Consider the following 22101-nt stretch of genomic DNA (forward strand, 5'->3'; position numbering starts at 1 on the left):
TTTTCTTTTTAGAACTTTCAATGTGAAAATTCCTCTTCACGAGGCATGGCTGTCCGGCTGGATGGAGCGACAACTTGAAGAATACGTAGTTTGTTGTACTGACGGTTCTTTGTTGGAGGGCCGAGCCGGTGCTGGTGTCTATTGTCATGAAATGAGATAAAACCAATCTCATTCGCTTGGTGGATACTGTACCGTATGCCAAGCAGAAATCTTTGCGATTCTGTGTGGCGTACAATCCGCACTTCAGCAGGGAATTTTCGGTAAAATAATCTATTTTTGCTCTGTCAGTCAGGCTGCCCTGAAAGCACTTAGTTCGGCAGATTCGAGATCGAAATCGTAGTAATCGCATGTCGAACTCAAATCGAAGAACTTAGCATTTCAAATGCTATCTACCCTCTATGGGTACCCGGTCATTCCGGTATTACTGGAAATGAATGGACGGACGAATTGGCTAGAGCTGGCGTTGCGACTGATTTCGTTGGTCCAGAACCAGTTCTACCACTGTCGATAAGTTGGACAAAGCACAAGATTCGCTCTTGGGCTGCATTCGAACATGTTAACCATTGGCATAGCTTGCAAACTTGCATTCAAACTAAAACTTTTCTGCCGGATGTGAGTCCGAAAATGTCAAAGAAATCATTTTTCCAACCACAACTGCAGTATTCTAGTCAGAGTACTGCCTGGACATTGCAAACTCAAGTATCACATGGTTACTATTCAGCGCGCTGAGTATTATTCATGTGATCTTTGTGAATCCGACTACGGAACATCATATTATTTGATCAGTTCGGTTTCTCATCTCGCTCAGTTCAGACGCTAGTAATTGCTCCGCTGCTGTAGCAGAGCAAGTAATCAAATTTACCCGCGCGCCGCTTGTTCTATTTGCAAAGGCCAAAATTGATTCCTTCTACCTTGTGTGTGAAACGTGAACAAACAATGAGTGACAATCAGTCTACTTTCTACTTCTGCCCAAGTCAGCCGTACAGTTGAACCAAGTGAACAACTACTAGCAATCTCTCGATCTAAAGGGTGAACACGAAATCATTGCGACACATTCAACAGGGCACAACTTTTTTACCATTGGGTAAAAATCAACCAAATTTTGCACACTTTCTCATTGATGTGTATTGTTTACATGCTGTCAAACTCGAAGTCGTGTTTTTCGATTCAACGAAAATGAAGGTGAACCAACGCGAGTCGAGAGAACAAATTCTTTCCAAACACCTGGAATTTCCTGACCTGTCGCACCAGCAGTTGGAAAAAATGTTGAACATTCACCATTCAACCGTCTCCAGAGTGTTGAAGCGGTTCCAGGAGCGGTTGACGTAGGACCACGGCAAAGGAGCTGGAAGAAAACCGGGACCGGAGAACAAAAAGACGGAGGGAAAGGTGAAGCGGATGATTAAAGCAAATCCTAACGTCTCAAGCCGTGATTTGGCTAAAAAGATCGGCATGTCGCAGAGCTACGTCCAGAATGCAAAGAAGAGAGCTGGACTACATACATACAAGGTACAGAACTTCCCAAACCGCGATGAGCGGCAACAATCGACGGCTAAAACTCGGGCACGGAAGCTCTACGAGAAGATGCTGACAAAATATGGCTGCTGTGTGATGGACGACGAAACGTATATAAAAGCCGATTTTAAGCAAATTCCGGGGTTGGAGTTTTTCACCGGCAAGAGCAAATTCTATGTGGACGACAAATTTAAGAAGAAGAAAATGTCGAAGTTCGCCTCCAAATCTCTCAAAGCAGATCTTGCGGACTGAGGAGTGAGCCTTTCCTGACAAAGGGCACAGTAAATGGCGAGATCTACAAATCTGAGTGCCTCGAGAAGCGCCTTTTGCCGTTCTTGCAGCAGCACGACGAAGCTCCGCTATTTTGGCCAGATTTTGCACCATGTCACTATTCTAAAAGTGTCCTGGAGTGGTATGAGGCCAATTCTGACCATTTTGTTCCAAAGGACATGAATCCGCCAAACTGTCCGGAGCTTCGCCCGGTGGAGCAGTACTGGGCAATGATGAAGCGGGAACTTCGGAAGAGCAAGAAGACAGTCAAAAACGAGAAGGACATGTTAAAAAAATGGAAAAAAACTGAGAAACTGGTACCGGATGACACTGTAAAGACTTTGATGGAGGGCATCAAGCGAAAATGCGTTCAATTTTACACTCAAGGCTCCATCGATTAACTTTTCTTTTGATTTTTGAAGTAAATATATGTACAAAACTTGTGTTTGATTTTAAACATTATAAGAAAATTGGCATGACATTTTCGGTGTCGCAATAATTTCGTGTTCGCCCTTTACCACGACACTATATTAACCGTGTTTTTGTGTACGAACAATTGTGTTCGACATTGTACATAAAAGTGTGCTGGAAACGAGCACAACACAAAAGAAAGCATTGTATTTGAACGGACTAGCTCAGTCGCCTGTTGGACGGCACTGGGTAGCGTACCCCCACAGCCAGTGTAACGGACTTCTAACTCAGCTACATTGGCTGTGAAAACACAAAGCGCAGTGATCTGCTCCGCCTGCCGTTCAACAGGCAACTGAGCTTGTTCGGCCAAACTCGTTCTTCATATAGTCGATGATGACGTCATTCATAGAAGCGTAGCACGCTAGGTACACAAATGTGTCGTGCTGGCCTTGGGAAGCGCTATCTTCTGTGTGTAAATGCGCGATATTTTGACCTGGTTGAACATTACTTAAATTTTTAATGCCATGATATAAACAATCTTAGAAGTATTTCGGCGCGATATGTGCAAAAAATTTGTAAATTTATCGTGAGATGGATGAATTATATGCGTTTAACATTGGACCACTTTTCGTTACATACCATTTTTGTAGAATTTGCAAAGTGTACCCCCATATCGAAAACAAAGACGTAGTCCTACGTCAAAAAGAAGAATAATTCTTTTAGAGCGCTCAATTGGTCAAATAGGAGTCGAGAAACGAGTTCTGAATGACTCCATAAATAGTCCTTTTTCGTGTTCACTTGGAAAATATTATATAAATTCTATTGTTTCTTTTTCTCATTTTCTGTTGTTTCATATTAGATTTGTTTTAATCCTTTTTTATTTCATCCAGATTTTTCTTCCTTCCTTTTTCCATTTATGCTTATTTTACATTTTCTGCTCATTTGCTCTATATTTTCCAAATTATATTTTTACCATTACTGCTTTTTTTAATTCGTCCCGTTTTATATATGGATTGAAACAAATGTGACAAATTTGTTTCAATCTATTTAATGTTTTCATGTTTTTTTTTCATTTTATCTATCGTTTTATTTGTTTCTTTTTCTTTTTTTCCTTTATTTTTTTTTTATTTTTTCATGTTTTCCAATAAACCTGCTTGAGTATTTTTTTTTTTTCTAGTCGCCCTTTTGCCTATTTTTTCAATTTTAGGTATCCCACCTTTTAAATAATTTTCTTTTTTGTCCCTTTGTTGCGACATCTGGTGATGAATAACCGATACCAAATAAAGCTTCCCATGTGATGCCTCTCCCCTGCCTCCTTTGCTTTCCTTTTCCTGTTAGTTGTGGAGAAGAGTAATGCACGTTCCACTTATCTACCCCAGCGAGAGTAGCTGGTGCTTTTGTATTCTTGGCACTTGGTCTGGAAAGTGAAACGCTACACCAGATTAAACCGACAAAACCGTTCTTTAACGTGAAAAATTTACAGCTTTATTTTAACGTAGTAATATTTCTGCCTAGCTTCACTCAAAATACGTCCTCCTCCCCCCCCCCCCTGTCAGTGAAAATCTCCAGGTCAAAGCCTCTCCAGAGGTGGCAACGCTACTTAAATCTGTGTTTTGAGTAAAGAGTATTCAGCACACTACGCACAGATTCGATCGACTGGGGGAAATTATTTTGAGTCGAGCAATGACCGAAGGACACGTTCAGGAGTAATTTAGTTCCAGATTTTTTGTAGTAAATAATATTACTATTAAATTATTAACAGTTTATGCAAATACGGTCATGGAGAAAATGTTAATTTTTTTAAAGAGCTTGCACATTCCAGAACATTGAATGCGATGGTATTTTTTTCGAATTTAATAAATAACGATGGAGATTTTTGTTTGTCGAATTTCAAAAAAAAAATCATTCTAAACGACTTACGTAGAGTTTCCGATGACAATTTACGGACCAAGTTCGAGAAAAGCTTAAGCGTATTCTACTTTATTGTGGTTATGTCTCTGACATTACCCACCATTTTCTTTTTGTTCTCGTCTTCCACCCAGCACAACTTTTTACTGATAATATCATGACAATACTTTTCCTACTGAAACACTGCATTTTTCAAGCAAATCGCTGTTGTAGCTTTCTAAATCTTACTACTGTATGGACCATTTCTACAGAATTAATAAAGTGTCCGAATACTACATGCTTAACATTTGATTTGATGTGTCCTTAATTTGCTCTATTCATAGACGCTTATGTGATTGATTGTCTAATATATAGATATTTGCTCAACTCTATCTCACCAACTAGGCTAGGTCCTAAGCCGTACTACGAAATCGTCTGGAGGAACCCCTGCCGGCTCGAGGAAAACCGCCCGGCGTCCCAATACTTGATACATCCGTTCGAATCTGTAATCCTGGTCGTTGATTCCTGATGCCGGAAACTGAAAGTTAATATCTCACCCCCCCCTTCAGCCTTGTCCGCTCTCCCTCCCATGTCTCTGATACACAGATGTATGACTTCATCCCCTTCTCCCCTTGAATATATTCCCAAAACTTAAGTGCTTAGTTTTAGTTGATCAATATTTAATCTCGTTAAGAAATGCCCAACAGTACCACTACTTTAAAATAGCCCTAATTAATTCCCCTTAATCTTGAACCACTCTTTCTAGTTATTTCTAGTTAATAAGCTTGTAAAATGTTCCGCTTAGTTAATAATTAATTTCTCCTACAATCTCCCTTCTAAAAATCATAAAGTGAATTACTATACAAAGAACACACAAAATGACCCCCCCCCCAAATGTTACGAATATTATATTATACCCTCTTTTATATGTATAAGTTAGCTGTAAAGTTTTTTTTTTAGTTTCATTATATAAAACAAAATAATATTGAAATGTGTAACCCCCTAGTTTTAAGAAATTCAAAATGTAAAACAATGAAAAAATGGCACCTTTAAGCTAACGCATACGTGCCTTATCAAATAAACAAATTGAAAAAAAAAAAAAAACTAGGCTAGGTGCTACGAGCACCACCTTGTACCTAAGTTACCACCAAAATTCGAATTGCATTTCGGCATTGCACATGTCAATTCTATCCAGCGGACGACACTATTCATTGCGAAGAGGATTAAGTAGCTTCTCTTTACTGCGAAGCTAGAAGCTAGCCCGGTACGATTTCGTCTCGCCAATCCAGCCTCCAGTAACTCGTATTTACGATCAGTCAATAGTGTGAAATGTCAATATTACCCATTCACACCGCATAATGGATTTTGAGCATGGCCGATTGCGAAAAGATAGAGAGAGAGTGCGGAGGGGATGGTTCGGAATATACCACAGCGGTGCGGTGGTGAAAATGGTTTCGGTTTTCAACCGACCCCTTGCAATGTGCTTAACTGTGTATGAATATCGACAATATACAATCGTTAGGCTCTTCGATATCATTTCGTATTCCAGCAGCGACGACAGGCCGAAACCGAGAACCTTTCGCAGACTAATGTCCTCTTCCAGTTGGTACCTACATCCATTCCAGCCGGCAGTTGTGAACCGTTGCGGAAGAGGTTGAATGTTGATGATGATGTATGTGCTTCACATGTCGAGACACAATTTACAATGTTGGGATAGTGTGGCAAAGCCCAGGTCTTTACGGGAGTGTTAAGGTTTTTCTAACATTGCCACTTTCCGAGTATGAAATTTCTTCCAGCTCAAACCAGCCCAAGAATTCGTGAAAATTTGATCCATTTTTCTTCAAATAAAAACCAAACACCACCTATTCTAATCCTTTGTGCGATAAACAGTAAGCGGACAATCCTTCGCAGCAGCTGCGGAACCCTGAGCTGGTTCATTTTCATTTGATTAACAAAATAGAAAAAAAATCTCTCGACCGGTTCCGTCCAATTAACTCGAAATTTAGTACAGGCTGCTCGGGGCCGGGGTACCCAAATCGAGCGGAAAGTAAGATGAGTAAAAGGGAAACAAAAACCTTCATTCCAGTTGTTGAAATTAATGGACCGAATTTAAATGGCCTGTCCAGCTGACCGCTCGATCTATTTTGCCTTTGCGATGGCTACCGGTGACCGGTTACGGGACGGGTTAAGTGTAGGACAGTGAGCTTGCAAGATTGATGGGTGGTAAACGATGGGGGACTGAAAATTGACTTCACTTGGTTCCAATTTATTTGGGGAACACAGCGGACATTGTTTCAGTCGTGTTAGCCTATTAGCAGTTCAAAGTGCGGGGGAGGGAGTGTTTCATTTGAGGTTCTATTGAATTGTTTTACAGGGCTTTGTTCGTTCATCCGGGCGTACTGGAAATAAAGATGTGATATTCTTGTATTTACCATGTATTAACAATTTTCATTTAGAGTTTTTCTGTAACGGTTCATGGAACAATGTAAGATAACAGACTAATAATTAATGAGTACTAATCTACCAATCTCATATGTTTAACATTTTTATTTGTCTTTATCTTTTGCTTTTCGCATATAGAAAAGCTATTTTAAATTAACATTAACTATAAATGGGATACAAATATTAGATAACTATATGCCCTATTACAGCGTCACAGGCTAACTGCTACGCAGCTGCTAACCCAAACGTAAGTACCACAACAACCAGCAACATTCTGTTGAAACATCTAACCATAACAAACCGTACTTTTTTTCTATTACTTTCCAACAATCAAGATAGACCGGAACCAATAGAATTAACAAATTGTCACTTTCACGGATCATTTCTTCGACAGCCGAACCATTACGCACTTCCAGCCTGTATGTTGCAAATCCACCCTTCGGCCATCTGCGCGCCGTGTCGTACCGAACGAGAACCAGCGGCCGTAAAACCATCCTTCCCGGTCCATTCGGTTTTCAATTGGGTGTGAAAAAATCATTATAATCGTAATTTTTCCCAGTTGTGGTCGAGATCATAGGCGTACAGGCAGTTTGTCCTGCTATTTTGGCACATTTACACTGGTAATTACTCAACCTGAGTCAACAGGAATTTGAACGACGCTTGATAGGTACGAAAAACATGATTCCGGTTAGCATACTTTTTTTTTTTTTTTTTTTTTTATTTCAATTATAGAGGTTTTAACCTTAAGGTCATTCGCCTCTTCGGGTTAGAAAAATCTCTTAGGAAAAATTTCTAACCCTATGTGTGGGGTCGGGACTCGAACCCAGGGGCGCTGCGTACAAGGCAATCGATTTACCAATACGCTACGCCCACTCCCGGTTAGCATACTCTTTAGTAAACATTTCAGTTTTACTTGTCATGGTAAATATTAATTTGATGAAACGGAACGAAACCTATCCTGATGGTTCTTTCGTCTTGTTGGAAGCAATGTTAAATGTACTCACAACATATGATACTGTTGAAGGCGAGGCCTTGGCACTACGTTTCGTTATGGAACGCGACCGGCTTCGCAGCCGATTCTTAGTGTACAGGACAATTGCAGGGCTAGTGCTACTATTCTACTATTCTACTGATCACTCAGCATCCTTACTGGCTCGAATATACGATGAATGGTTACAAGCGCTTTACACATCGAATTGCCAGACCAAGGTTGCTAATGAGATATAATTTGAGAGTGATTGTTATGTTCTTTGTTTTACAAAGAGCTGTGCAACAATAACAATTATTCTTCCCAGTTTGCCTCAGCCTGGTTTCCCGTATTAGGCAGTTTGTCGACGTGACTTTCATATGTGCATAGCGTTTTTTGAGCACAAAACTTTCCATGTCCTATAACGATAAGCGATGTGTGTCAGTCAGTACTCAGTGTCACTGTTTTTCAACCTTTTTCATCTCTCATATCCCCTTTCCGTAAGTCCAGATAGTTACAAGATATTAGAAATTGCTTCAGAAAGTATACTAAACTCTTGTTTTGTCGTGTTTTGACTTTCAATTTTTATTTAAAATAAATTTATTGTGGCCCATACGCGGTAGCTCAACGAGGTTGATTGTTCTTTTTTTGAATATAAAAGAAACTATATTTTGTTTTTGTCAGTTAACTATGGTAGATGTAGTTTGCTACTCAAAACAAATCCATGGGAGCGGGAATGCATCTGTTTTTTTTTTCGCTCTCGAACTGTGAGTGAAAAGCCCCCAAATGATGCGTCAGTGTTCAAGCAATCTCATACTTGTGCAATACAATATCGTACTCCATAGCTACGCGCTATTAGTTACACAGTCCAGAGATGACTTGAATAACACATATCAACGTCCCCATACCGTCCCACTTGTGATCGCGGCTGCAATGATGAGAAGTTTATATAGCTCGTTCTAATAACTACTCATCATGTGTCGTTATGGCTAGGTTGTAAAGAGGCATTTTAGCGAGTAGATGTTTGTCGGTTACAGTCCGGATGCTATTCGTTAATTTTTTAATAAGTCTTAGTTCCCAACATACATTCAAACGGAATATTAATAAACAGCGAGAAAATGGTCCAAAGCAAAATGCGTCAATTTATTAAATTCGTTAATTTGATAAATCAAAAACTCAGCGCAGGGGTTAAGTATTTCTAACATAAAATATGCATGCAAAATTTGAAATAAATCGGTGAAGTAGTTTTTGAATGGCAGTTGACACCGCAAATCGTGTTTTGCTTTTCTCATATAAAGAAAGGCTATGCAATCACTGTAAAAATCGACTTTTAAACGAGGCCCGGAGGGCCGAGTGTCATACACCATTCGATTCAGTTCGTCGAGATCGGCAAATGTCTGTGTGTATGTGTGTGTGTGTATGTGTGTCATTTAAACTCACACAATTTTCTCAGAGATGGCTGAACCGATTTTTGCAAACTTAGTTTCATCTGAAAGGTATAACGCTCCCATAAGCTGCTATTGAATTTTTAGTTGATCCGACTTCCGGCTCCGGAGTTATGGGTTGAAGAGTGCGGTCACACAGCAAATTCCCATATAAACTGGTACCACCATGATGTTCAAATGATGTAAAACATATTAAAATTGATGTAACATTACTCTAGTTTGCGGGTCTGGATCACTAATGATCAATCAAAGTAGCTTTGACCACATTGGCCACCTATGACGGTTCATGACGCCCCCGGGGAACCCGCCAAGTTCCTAAGTTAATATCACACCCATTCCCCAACGAATTCTCTACCGATTTTTACAAACGTGATTTCAAATGAAAGATCCAGTAATGCCATTGACTGCTGCTGAATTTCATTCGGTTCTGACTCTTGCTTCCGGAGTTACAGGGGTGTTAGTAAGGATACACTGGAATTTCCCATATAAATCGGTACAATCGTAATACCTCAGAGGCTAAAAACTATTGAAATGGTCACCAAATAACTTCTAATCGCAGATCTAGATCACTGATTGCCAATCAAACATTCTTTGAATATATTGTCCACTATCGACGATTCCGGAAGTCCGGAATTCCGGGCATATTCCACAATTAAAGTCAAATCGGTTCTTCGGTGATGACTGAACCGATTTTCTCAAACTGGAAGGCAAAATATGCAGTTGAGTATTGCGTCGCCGCCCCCCCCGCCTTGCCCTTACACCTCCCTCCTTCATCACTCCCCTCCCCTTGGACCACACTCACGCCCGCATTTCCTTCATCCATCCCGTATATTGAAATAAGATGAAGGATTTCTGACGCATCCTCCACTCCCACTCTACTAACCCCCCATTCCCTACACGTTCAAACCCATTCCACCAACCTTTCCAAATTATAATCACATGAAGATAACATTGAACTCATGCTTATTAAGCTAATTAAATATTATTCTTTTGCCTTTCTTATATAGAAAGGTTACGCAATTGCTCCAAAAACCGACTTTCTAATCGAGGCCCGGAGGGCCGAGTCTCATATAACATTCGACTCAGTTCGCCGAGATCGCAAAATATCTGTGTGTATGTATGTATGTATGTATGTATGTATGTATGTATGTATGTATGTATGTATGTATGTGTGTATGTGCGGATTTGTTAACAAAATGTCCACATCGGTTTCTTGGAGATGGCTGAACCGATTTTTACAAACTAAGATTCAAATGAAAGGTATAATATTCCCATAGGTTGCTATTGAATTTCATTTCCAACCGACATCTTGTTCCGGATTACGAGTTGAAGAGTATGGTTACAAAACAAAATTTGTTGATTTGTCCACATCGGTTTCTCGGAATTTTCTGAACCGATTTTGACAAACTTGATTTTAAATGAAAGGTCCATCAGCTGCTGTTGAATTTTGTGTGGATCCGAGTTCTGGTTCCTGAATTACAGGGTGATACGTACGATCACGCAGCAAATCCCGATTCTAACGAATTCTGCGATGAATTGGTGAGGTGATTTTTTCCAAAATATAAACACAACTGTTGAATTTGTAGATCTAGGTCACCAACAGTCATTCAAAGTCTCTTTGGCCACACTGGCCACCATCGACGGATCCGGAAGCATCCAAATTCAGAATAACGGTTATATTGGTTTTTCGAAAATGGCTAGAACGATTTGATCAACTTAGTCTCAAATGAAAGGTGTTGCGTCCCCGGAAACTGATATTAAATTCCATCTCCATCCGACTTCCAGCTCCGGAGTTACGGGTTGTGGAGTGCGATCACATAGAAAACTCCGATTCAAACCGATACCTCGATGAATGCAAAAAGGTGCTCTTATATATACTTACCAAGTGTAATAAGAATGAAAGACATTTCCATAAAGTTATATTGTACGAACCAGCTATTAAATCATAGTTTGGAGAAATGAGAAAGGCACAATTGCACCTATAGGTGGATTAAAACAGGTTTTTTATTTTACATTTTGAAATTCTTAAAACTAGGGGGTTACACATTTAAAAACACTCATAAAATGGCGGAATTTTTCGTAAGAAAAAGCTATTTTTTTCAAATGAGTAAAAAAACCCTTAATTGAAAAATTATCTCAAAAACTCAGCGCAGGGGTTAAGTATTTTTTACATAGAATATGCATGCAAAATTTAAAATAAATCGGCGAAGTAGTTTTTGAATGGCAGTTGACACCGCAAATCGTGTTTTTCAGAGACGTTCTACAAAAAGCTTCATCGCAAAGTCGCTTGTCTATATTTTTGCATGAAAAAAATATGGAATGTTATTGAAATGATACATTATAATGCACAAAAGTTTTGGTCAATTCGCTTCACCCAAATTTCAAAAAACATTCGCAAAAAAGTGATTCTATTTTCTGGTTGAAACCCATATCCACACCACACCCCCCCCCCCCCCACCCCACCTTCATTACCTTATTAAGTACAGCAGAACTATTTTTAAATGCATTCATTATTTATTTAAATTATAATGCGTTGGTATTTTCAATACGACACACTCAACCCTGCCAGTGCTTGCCCTCGTGTGAAGCATTTACTGAAAGTCGCGGTTCGTGCAAACATTTAAAAACCTTCACTTATATGTAAACGATTACACAGTTATACAAACGAATTTATTGACGCAATACACAGACAATTGGGCGTCAAACCCGTTAAAATACCAACGCTCGAGCCCTGCGCGATAAAACAACCCTGATCACCAGCACGAACATGCAACGGCGGTTATCCACACAAATTTAAGTGCGCAATCTCGCCAACATGAAAACGCCCCTATGATTAAGTGGACGCTTTTACACTAATGAATTGATACACGCGGTCTCATGTACAATACAAAAGCGCGTTTCAATGTGAACATGAATCAGTTACGTCCGGAAACCCCTATCCTCCTAGCAGCTTTCGGACACGCCTTCAGTTGGACAAACCTCCAAAAAATGAATGACGCTCATGTTCTCTAGACAACAAGTTTCATTGCCGGGTACTCTAGTGATATGAGGATACTCCCTCTCTTCTAGTATCTGAACCGTACACTCAAAATTACGCACTAGACTCGCGGTTTGTGTGAATAATCAAGATCTCGCGAATATCCAAATGATTTGACTACACCGTTATACAATCGAATTTATACACACGAAGATACATACATATGACAAACACCTACGCGATCAAACACGTTAACATACAAACACTCGAATCCTTCGCGGTCAGATTTTTACCATTTTTTTGTTAAACATTTTTGTTAACGACCTATTGAGTCAATTTTGTCAACAGTTGTTACGGCATTTAATTAGCAAGGGACTGGAAGGTGAAGTATATTTTTCAATATTTAGAGCCTTAGTACTCAAGGGAGAGCAAGGAGTTGAAGGGAGAAAGTTTAAAAAAGCGTGGAAGGATCATATATGCAAGCTTAGAGCTCACCGGCGACTTAACTTTTTGTCTGCTACCGTAGGAGTCAGGGTCTTTTGACATTAGAAATGCGAATCACCTGAGTCTACGGCATGTCCGGACAAGCGTAAAGTAACTTGTTACTTCATGCTGTCGGAACCGACAAAAAATTAAGTCACGGTAAACTTCCACACTAAGCATTTGCGACGTTGAAACTCATTGACTGAACCAGTTTTGTTGGTCATCCATGCACATCTACGCCCGCAATTTCGCAAACATTGAAACGCCCTGGTGATCAAGTCAACGATTAAACACTTGTAAATTTATAAACGCGGTCTCTAGCGCGAACATATAAACGCTCGTTCCCACGCGATCTTGAATTCTTCACTTCCCACATCTGAACCTTTAGGATGTCCATCCTTTAGTCTTGCATTCGAATCTTGCCATTATAGTGGCGTTGCGCAGAATAGGACCTGCGCTATTCTACGAAAAGCAAGCACCAAACCTCATTGTTCTCTCTTCCGTGCTTTACCATATTTTTCGTGTGTCGCAGATCAAACTGTTTGCCCTTTGGACGTTTAACGTTTCGTTGTGCATCGGAGGAAAACAGGTTTACCTTTGATTCGTCCCTCCGAAGGATATGTCGCCATTTTTTGATTCCTTCTGAACCAGGCCCATTAACGCTGTTAAAAAGCAAATTGCATTTTTCTTCAAAGGCTTTGGCTTCGAAATAGTGGAACCTTCTTAGCAATTCTTTCTGGAAGATTGGGGTTTACGGCCTACAGAAAACTGTTCTCGGACCTACCACTTTTCCAATTTGTGCTGAATTGGTCTTGGATGACGCGAATGGGTCAGATTTCGGTAAAATTGCAATACGATGCTCAGCTGCTGCAAATTTTTTCTTAGGTTTTTTGCGTGTTTCCTTTTTTCAAAGGTTTTAAGGCATTTGTAACGAAGTTTTCGAAACGCCGCAGTGTATTCGCGATTTATTTATACGTCTTATCTTCTTGAACAATTTTTTTTAGCAAAACTCGTTCCACTTGAGTACAGTGAGATGCTCGACTCATTCTACAACAAATCTTCGACTGATTCAACATTTAAATACATTTATTAACACGCAGAATTCAAACTTCCTCAAATAAAACGTATAATGGAATTATGTAAAATAATAACACGTTAATATATTTCACACACCTATTATATTGACCACACGAAAAAGCCTGCGGTAGTCTTGTTTTGCATCTTGACAAAGATTGCAAATATAATCAGCGACAACAACTCACTAGTAACTTGACAGATCCCAAAGCTTCTGTGTGCGGTAGGTGTGATTGAGACTGCTGCAACTTGGTATGCGTAATTGAGAGAAAAACAAAATAATCTATCACACACCTATTTTATTGGCCAGCAGTGTATGTGTGTGAGATGAACTGCGTAATTTTACTGTATTCCATGGGCGGCATTAAACATATTCTAGCTTGTCGCGATAGTATACATAGGGTTACCATTTATACTGAGAGCAAATTAAGGACATCCCTACCAAATCTATTCGGAATTGGAGCCTGAATCAGTTGTCACTTGAGCCAGAATTCTGAAAAAGTCGGGATTCTGGTTTATTTTCCAGCAGTTGAACTGGGACGTTGAATCTTGATCGACACAAATTGGAATGGTGTATATTGAACGAAGATAACCGCTTTGGCCAAACCTCATATCGAGTTATCCGACAAATATTGGTTGTTTCTAAGTAAACTTTTGATTGGAGTGAGTCGCAGAGAGTATACATTAACAAAAACAATCGCTGGAAGTATTTCAAATTGACACTTGAAATTGATTCTCTTGGAATAAAGTTGATCTGAATAATTTAATATAGGGTCATTCATTATGACGTTTTTTTTTGATCTCGCAAAAATTTTAAAAATGGAGTAAATCGCGAAATGTTTATTTGTGAAAGAACATTTTTTGCCATTTATTGTTTGAAAACAATTTCTTTTAAATGTTGACCATGTTGGCGCTTGAAGTAATCCATTCGACTGGTCCAATTTTTGATGACGGATTCGAGTATTTCAAGTGGTGTCTGGCTAATTAGTCGAGTAATGTTGGTTTCCAATGGGAATGTCGCCACCACCGCTATGTTTTCTTCAATGCGTGCTGGATGTGGTCGATTTGTCCGCTAATCATCCAATATCGAGAACTGCAACTTTTACTCTTTGATTGTATGGTGAATAGTGGAGTCAGTTGGCCGATTATGTCGACCATATTATGGTAGGAGTGCACGAAACACATTTCTCTGATTTTCGAAATATAGTTGAATAATTTGAAAATGGTGAGCATACTGTGGTGGCAAACAATACTAAACTGCAATAACATGACATACCCTGTTAAAAACCATCATGTTGAGCCACCCTGTATATGCAAAGGTTTGAGACTAAAAATAAGGACATTTGAAGTAAAATAAGGACGCTTTCCAAAAACCTCGAAAATAAGGACATGTCCTTTAAAATAAGGACGGTTGGTAACCCTAGTATACAGAATATGAAGGGCATTGCATGTTAAAATATGAAAAAGGATAACTTATCTTGATTCCAACGGGAAGAAGCGTCCGTTTAGAATTTCCTAAGCATCCACACCTTGCTGCCTCACACGCTATATTCACTATGTAATGCTCCGTATCTATATACTTTCTCACTACCACACAACCAGCTATATCATTTCACTAAGACTGCGGAATATATCACTACCGAACGATTTTAACTGCATGTTTGCCTTCTCTAGCTGGATCTATTTTTCGAAACATCACTATTCACTTCATTCCTCCTTGGGATTATCAGCAATAAGGCACAATAGAACTATTGTACAACCTATAAATCACTACTAACTGGAAAAGACATTCATGCGGATGGCATAGCACCAAAATTTTTCCACAGAAGGCAGCAATCGCGAGAGAGCTGTGCAAAACGATCCTCTCGCGATGGCTCTCCAAAGCAAAACTCTCCTTTGAGTACTATGGCTCTTAATATTGAAAAATATACTTCACCTTCCAGTCCTTTGCTAATTAAATGCCGTAACAATTGTTGACAAATTGACTCAATAGGTCGTTAAAAAATGGTTAACAACAATGGTGCCATTTTTTCTTTGTTTTACATTTTGAATTTCTTAAAACTAGGGGGTTACACATTTAAATATCATTTTGTTTTTATGTAATGAAATTTTACAGCTAACTTATACATATACAAGAGGGGATAAGATAATATTCGTAACATTTGGGGGGGGGGGGTCATTTTGTGTGTTCTTTGTATAGTAATGCACTTTAGAATTTTTAGAAGGGAGATTGTTGGAGCAATTCATTATTAACTAAGCGGAACATTTTAAAACTAGAAATAACTAGAGGGAGTGATTCAATTTTATTGCGATTGGGGGGATTAATTAGAGCTATTTTAAGTAGTGGTACAGTTGGGCATTTCTTAACGAGATTATATATTGATCGAAACTAAAACTAGAAGACAGGGGGACACGTAAGTTTTGTGATGATATACAAGGTGGAGGAGGGAGGGTGAAGTCCTATATCTGTGTATTAGAGACATTGAAGAGAGGGTGGACAAGGCCAACAGGGAGGGAGATATAAACTTTCAGTTTCCGGCATCGGGAATCAACGGTAAGGATTACAGATTCAGACGGATGCATCATGTTTTGGGGCGCCGGGCGGCCTTCCTCGAGACAGCAGGGGTTCCTCTAGCTGATTTCGTAGTACGGCTCAGATGCGGATCGGCAATACACCGCGTTGCGCGTGTGATGTTGTGCTGTAAGTCTCGTGTTTAGTGGGTCATTCGACAGAGCTGTTTTGTGTCGTCTTGGAGTCGCATCAAACCATCGTCGGGGTACGGTAGGCGGAAGAGGGCACTTCTGAGAATGATAAGAAAAATGATAGGGGCAGTTAAATCTGAATATTGATGGTTTTAAGGAAGGTGTATATGAGGGACATATAGAGCAGATCGCGGCTTGCCAGTACATCTCGAACTGTTCTCTGATGAGTAATACTGAAAAATTCGCTGAAGCTAATTGGTCTTTCATATATGTCACCTTGTAAAGCTTCCGCCTTAGCTAAAGAGTCCGCTTCTTCATTACCTGGAATGGAGCAATGCGAGGGAACCCAAACTAAGGTAATCTTGTACGATCTTACAGACAAAGCACGCAGGCGCTCCCAGATTTTCCCTAGAAAATATGGAATGTGCTTTCTAGGTTTCATTGAACGGAGAGCCTCGATTGAGCTGAGGCTATCCGAGACAATAAAGTAATGATCGGTGGGAAAATATCAATGATCCCAAGAGTATACTGATTAACAGCAATTTCTGGGATGTAAACTGAAGCAGGATCATTGAGTTTGATGAGGCGGTGAGGTTTTGATTGAATATACCGAAGCCAGTGGAGCCGTCGAGGCTTGACCCGTCGGTGTAAAACATCTTGTTGCAGTCGACTTCTCGAAATTTACTATGAAAGATGCTTGGGATCACTTGCGGACGTATGTGATCCGGGATTCCACGAATCTCGTCTTTCATGGATGTGTCGAAGAATACAGTTGAATCAAAAGCATGAAGGAGATTGACCCGGTTGAGATAGTATGAAAAAGGATTGATATTTTGTGTCATGTAATCGAAGTACAAGGACATAAATCGGGTTTGAGAATTGAGCTCGACAAGCCTTTAGAAATTTGCAATTACTAACGGGTTCAAGATATTGCATCGGATGAGCAATCGATATGAGAGTTCCTAAAATCGATTTTTCAGCGGAAGAACGCCCAACAGAGGAGTAACTGTTTTTAGTTATATAAAAAAAATATAACGAAGGAGAAAATCGAAAAAAAAATATTTTGGTTATTGGCCAGGAATTTGTTCTAGCTACTCCTCTGTGCGCCCGCCAGCACTTCCAAACTTATCGTATGAGTCGAGTGCATGTAACTACAAGCAATACGCAAACAACAATGTTGGATTCGCTCTAGTTTGATGAAATGTATGTTCGCAGCGAAGCGGAAACAGTAATTCCCGTACTCCAACACCGACAATATCGTTGTTTGGTACAACCTGATCAGGTCACCTGGGTGGGCACTCCACCATGTTCCGGTTATTGTATGTTTTTGAAAGTTGATCCTTTGTTGGTACTTCTGTTTCAGATACCTAATATGACATCCCCAGGTTCCTTTAGAGTCGAACCAAACCCCGAGATATTTGAAAGTTGAAACCTGAGCGATAGTTTGACCCATTAATTGAAGCTGTAGTTGCGCTGGTTCACGCTTCCTTGAAAATACGACTAGCTCAATTTTCTCCGTAGAGAACTCGATACCTAGCTGGAGGACCCAAGCAGACAAATTGTCCAAGATATCTTGCAATGGTCCTCGCAGATCGACGGCTTTGGCACTTGTAATAGAGACCACACCGTCATCTGCAAGCTGTTGTAGCGTGCAGGAATTGACAAGACATTCGTCAATGTCATTCACGTAAAAGTTATAGAGAAGAGGGCTTAGCCCTGGAGAAGACCCATGTAGCTAATTCGTGATATCGAATCGTCCGATACGAGTTATGGTCCGAGGCTGGTTTTCCTGATTTTTGGATGGTGATGATCTTCAATTGCCTCCAGTCATGAGGGACATTATTACCCTCAAGAAACTTATTAAATATATTCAACAAGCGTCTCTTGGCAGAGTCTAGTAGATTCTTTAACAAGTTAAATTTGATTTTGTCTGGCCTTCAAATTGTCTTGGAAGTATGTTGTTTATTGTTGCGGGAACCTATGGCAATTTAAAAAATGGAATTGGAATGGAATGGCCACTCACAGCCGCACGACAACCGGCTCCGGAATGTTCGTTCCGGGGTCAAATCACCAAATGGTTCCAAAACCACGAGATATAACTTACTGATGTGATTCCAAGAATTTTGATACCCATATTGCTAGTATTCCATTGAAGTTCACAAATAGTATCCCAGCACTGGAACCTGCTTCCGGAAATCCGGATTCCCGGGAACCGTATGAAGTAATCCGATTAATTTTTACCAAGTCTAAAAGTGGATGAGTTCCTGAACCCAAAACACTCAAAAGTGTCGAAATCGGTTGGAAATTTCCTTTTCAGTTTTGTGGGTACCCGGGTACCCACGTCCGCCTGTTACATAGTAAAAAAACTCAGCTGCCCCTCCTCACTCCCCCCTTACTATATCAACAATATTATTAACTCAAAAGCTTGGCATAGTGATGTTCTAAGATGTCACAAAGTTTCAATTTTCAGCTACGGATAAAACATGGAAATTTCATTAATTGAAACTTAAAAAGGTACCCGGGTACCGCGTCGGATACATAACGGTTAATAATATGAGAGATAATCAATATAGAAGCGGCAATATTCGAATATTTGTTAAATGAATAATAAAATGCATCATTCTTTCTTTCATGAGTTGTTTTTCAAGGTTATATATTTTCTTCTTGAACAATTACACCATGCATACATGTAGGATCTAATTTAAGTTAACCCTTTCATTCCCAAATTGTTTCTAGCGTACATGGGGTTAAAAAAAGGAAAAACCCGTGCTGGAGGCTGCTAAATAACGCTAACGCTAACTGAAAATATTTCTGGTGGCACTGCTCTAGCGGAGTTCTATCAGGCTAATAGCAATAACTTCAGCTCTAGGGGCTTTTAGCGCTGAAATGAAAGATATTCGTCCTAGTTACTAGTCTTACTTTTTTTGTGAGTAAATTCAGCCAAAATCAAAAGTTATAGCTGTTTAAAAACGTTGTTGTTTATAAACAACATGGACAGGAAAGGATTTATGTGCCTAATTTATACCCTAATACGAATGAAACTGAAATTTTAATTTTGTACAAGAGTGTTTAGCTTATTATAGTCATGTGCAATTTATCGATTGTTCGCTAAGATATTAGCGCAAGCTGAGTTTCCGCATGCCAAGCATTCGTTATGCATCTTTTATATTAATAAAGATTTCTTCATATACAATAGAATAAAAACGTTGATCGAATTTAATCAGCTTCCAGAGTAATTCTACAATATCAAAAATGTCAAACATTTGTGCTATTATGACCCGAGGTCGTTAACTCAAAAACGCTTTTAATCCACCTAACAGTGTGATGAGACATTTCTTATAACTCTTATCACTCTATTCGGATATTGTATCGTTTGAGAACATTTAGATCTTGATGCTTCGCGATGTTTTTGATAACACATACTACATGGGATAGTGGCAGGACTCAGAGAATCGCTCAAATCAGCATAGGACAACATCAGTGCTAGAAATCTCAAACCAAATCAATGGGAAAGCGAAAAATGGCCCATAAAATAGACATACCAACGAATTATTGTTAATGCTCTGTTAATAAAATATCTAAATTGTGGTGGGAAAACTGAATTTTCCTAAAGAGGTTATATATTGTACTGAGCCAAAAAAATCGAATTTTTTTTTGAATCGATTTGAAGTTTATACTTTACTCAAATTTCCAACGCGACTGAGAACTAAGAAATCAACGCTTTTTCTTGAAAACTACTAGCAGTGACACCATTCAAAGAAAATCAACAGTGAATATTTCCAGTGTTTTATATTCTAGATTGCATGATTCAGTGATCGAAACCCAAAACTTCATAAAGTATTTGAAATTATTAAATTAAAATTTGTTTTTGCTATTGAAATTGACAAAATTATAGTATCGCCCCTTTGGCGATTGTTTACATTTTCGGTCCCACCTATCAGCATTGAAGTATCGCCCTTACGTTTTTTACAATAACTACAGTTTTACACCACCGATTTCGTCCGGGTTTTTCAATAGCGATCATTGTTACTATTTACAGCTGGTATCAGCTTGATAATCCTAAAAAATACGAAAAAACAGTTTCGCCTCTAAACTGCTAGCAAAAAAAGTATCGCCCTGATTGTTTGCATGGAGCGTGGAGGGCGAAACTTTAAATAAACAAACAAAAATACAGTTTCGCCCGTTGTATTTTTTGCTGTAGTTTAAGAAAGCAAAATCGTAGAATCCAAATTTTTAGGTTAATTTGTTGCGCTTCAAAGCCCTCATTCGCATGTATGAAAAAAAACCTTATGTTTATATTTGTAAGTATCGCCCTTTTCACAAAAAAGCGTTGAAATGGAATCGCAGATCCTGATATCACGCTATCTCTGAAGTACACGCGTGCTTAGTTCCAAATTTTACTTCGACATCGACTTTTTCTAAAGGTGACTTCCCAGTAGTATCCTTGATTTGAATTATTATCGCTAATCCTAATGCCAAAGAACAAATAAAAACCTCTCGAAAACGAACCATTTGGAAAAATCATCATCATTACTGGAATTTTCATTTTCACGAAACTTTTCGATAACCTTTCGTCACTTGCGTTAATGCACTGGGTGCACAGTGCTCTGAAAACCTAGCGAAATCGTCTTAGGGCACCAGCGGGTCTAATTCAGAGCTATCTGCGCGACGAGTTAAATCTGTAAAGAATACTACAAATTAATTTCTCTTCCATCATTTTCAGTTCAGCAATTCGAGAGATCGTGCTCACCGCAAGCCATGAAAAATAGACTACGTTGTGAAGCGATGGTCACTATTTATTAAAAAATCACGGTTAAATAAAAAATAAAACTATTAAAAAATTTCAAATAGTTTTTAATTTTCACAAACTTATTAGGAAAAATTGTTTAATAAGCTTACGTAATATTGTGTAGGAAAAAAGCTGAAAGTTTCAGTATTTTCTCCATCTGCAACATATAAACCCTTAAGCATACCAATTAATTGGTATACGAATTGGAATAAGTTCGCCAAATTTTGGAAGAAGTCTATAAAATAACCCCTTGAAAGCTATCTAAAAATTGTTGTAGTTCGATGCAATAAAAAATCCCCAAAAATGAAATGTACCTATTAATGTGAAATAATACATACAATAAAGAATAATACATACAATAAAGACCCATTTTTATCTATCTCATTTTAGGCTGACAAAATGGGGACATTGACTAAATCGGGCAATTTTTTTTCTTTATAATAAACTGAAGCTGTTAAAATATTCTTCCCGTCCCTTGATGTAGTCTGATAACTATTTCTGATTATGATGAACTTTTTATTTTTACATATTTCCATCTTCATGATAAGGAAAACATGCGCAAGAAAGGATTTACTCCAATTCAGTCTTGTTCGTCTGCTAGAGCCCATCAAACATATGTTCATATTTGGCTGATAAAATCGGGGTTTCAATGTATTATAATAGATATTCAGCATTCGAGGAAGTTTCTTGTGAACGAGTGTAGAACGACTTTGTTTCTACTTGCTTGCCAGAAATTCGGTTTGGTGAAAATCGATCATACTGTCCAAACGGCATAATTCCGAAACCGTAATTTTTGAAGTTTTAAAATTAATCAGAATTAATTTTTCAGAAAATATTAACAGAGTTCGTGTTGTCTTTAGCGAATTTGTTGAGACTTTATTACAATCATGAATATTAACCTGAGAAAATTCACCATAAATACTTCTTGGACGATATACCGTCAAAATTATTTTATCAAATGATGCGCTGTTTAACGTTTGTAAAACTTGAAGATACTAAACCCCCAAAATTGGCGGTTTTAAACTGATGCTATCTTAACCTTAAATTACTGTTTTTGAACATTTGACCTATACATATAATTGGTCATACAACAAAATTCAAATGCTCATCAAAATCGATCAGAACCTGCTAGAGTCGA

At 38.8% G+C, this 22101-nt stretch overlaps 1 long non-coding RNA gene across 1 annotated transcript in view; it reads left to right on the forward strand.

Moving 5' to 3' along the window:
• LOC131684957 (uncharacterized) overlaps window positions 1-20988 on the forward strand; it is a 38739-nt gene extending 17751 nt beyond the window's left edge. Inside the window, exon 3 of the long non-coding RNA XR_009304717.1 lies at window positions 20898-20988. This is a non-coding gene — a long non-coding RNA (uncharacterized LOC131684957). The remainder of the gene's footprint in view (window positions 1-20897) is intronic.
• The last annotated feature ends 1113 nt before the right edge of the window (window positions 20989-22101 follow it).

This window comes from Topomyia yanbarensis, chromosome 2 (assembly GCF_030247195.1).
Source record: "Topomyia yanbarensis strain Yona2022 chromosome 2, ASM3024719v1, whole genome shotgun sequence".
NCBI lineage: Eukaryota > Metazoa > Arthropoda > Insecta > Diptera > Culicidae > Topomyia > Topomyia yanbarensis.